The sequence below is a fragment of the Amphimedon queenslandica genome, unplaced genomic scaffold, assembly GCF_000090795.2.
Source record: "Amphimedon queenslandica unplaced genomic scaffold, v1.1 AMPQUscaffold_13044, whole genome shotgun sequence".
NCBI lineage: Eukaryota > Metazoa > Porifera > Demospongiae > Haplosclerida > Niphatidae > Amphimedon > Amphimedon queenslandica.
This window is the reverse complement of record NW_003546720.1, coordinates 9,551-11,233: the sequence shown is the minus strand read 5'-3', so window position 1 is coordinate 11,233 and position 1,683 is coordinate 9,551. Positions and strand designations below refer to the sequence as shown.

General features: G+C 41.9%; 1 pseudogene; it reads left to right on the top strand.

The window, feature by feature from the left end:
* Nucleotides 1–738: 738 nt before the first annotated feature.
* On the top strand, nt 739–1,676 carry LOC109585578 (EGF domain-specific O-linked N-acetylglucosamine transferase-like; annotated as a pseudogene).
* Nucleotides 1,677–1,683: the final 7 nt, after the last annotated feature.

Here is a 1,683-nt window from a genome sequence, read left to right as displayed (position 1 = left end):
GACCATCATCATCATGGCGACCATTACCTCGGGGGGCACGACCATACCCAGGACATGATGGTTGGGTTGTGGGTACTGGCTGGTATCATTGCTTTCCTAATTGTGGAGAAGTTTGTGAGGACAATTAAAGGAGGCGGACACAAACACGTCCATTTTAATAGTGAGGTTGAGGAGAGACGTTATAGGGAAGGGGCCGGGCGGAGCCAAGTCATAGAGACTAAAAATGGTCCACTTTCTGACGAGGGGAACAAGGAAGGACTGAGACAAAGAGGAGGAGGAGGAATAATGGCAAAGAAAGAGAAAGAGGAAAAGAAGAGAAAAGGTAAATAAAGGAATTTAAAACAGGTGGTGGTTGTCATGGTTAGCCTATCTTTCACTGTAACTAATCCAGACACAAACCATTTGATCTGTAGCTCCATTTGATCTATGACATATTGTCTCTCTCTCGAAGAAATTATTGTCTTTTCCCCATTTTCCATTCTTGCCTGAAATGAGAGCAAGTTTTTATTTATAATATTTAAATTGCATGTACATGTACATGCACATTGTAAGGATGAATCCTTAGTATAGTTAGTGTAGTAGTAGAGATCTAGAGAGACCCTCTCCTCCCCCTCCCCCCTCTCTCTCCCCTCTCTCCCTCCCTTAGAATGGTTCTAGTCTCATTTGCTCTTCCAATGCTAGATACTGCAAAGCCTAAAACTTTTATTTGGACTTGAGAAGATTTGAGAAGCTAACAGCATGAAGGATAAAGAGGAATTGTTCTGGAGACAAGGGGACTTTGGTTATGTTAATGATGTAGCAAAGTCATTGATGACATTGTGTGAAATGAAAGAACAAGTAATTCATTATTAAAATTATATAATCATTGACGTTGTTTATTTGTAATTATTTCAGGAAACCTCAGAAATGAATAATAAATAAACTTTCCTTTCCCTTTTATCTCTCCCCCCTCTCTCTCACATTCCCCCCTCTCTCTCCCTCCCTCTCTCTCCCTCCCCCCTCTCTCTCTCCCTCTCTCCCTCCCTCTCTTGCTCCCTCCCTCTCTCTCTCCCTCCCCCTCTCTTTCTCCCCCTCTCTCTCTCCCCCTCTCTCTCTCCCTCCCCCTCTCTCTCTCCCCCCTCTCTCTCCTTCCCTCAGAATGGCTCTAGTCTCATTTGCTCTTCCAATGCTAGATACTGCAAAGCCAAAAACTTTTATTTGGACTTGAGAAGATTTGATGAGTTCGCCACAAGACAGGGCGACACTTACAGGAGGTACGCTCTGAATGCAAAACACTCCATTACTCTAGACAAAATATCTCTTTATAGCTTTAGAGAGAATATCTTTGAGCCGGGAGAGGTTGGGGGACACTGTTAACTGGACAAGCCATTGCTAAGAGAACAGGGTGGGCATAAGTCTCCATTACAGTCCTGGTATGCCGAACTGGAGGAGTATAATGGCTTTGATTCTGACCCTTTTGAAACTGGAGGGTGTGACCTTATTATTGATAAACCGAGCGTGTTTATTAAGCTTGATGCTGGTATGAATTTATGCATGTATGTACATGTACATGTACTTTTATACGTACATGTACATATGTATGTAAGTACATGTACATCAGTAAATGTACATGTACATATTATGTATGTCCTCATTACTTTTAAAGGTATTTGTTACATGTAGCACTATTATATGTCAATATTA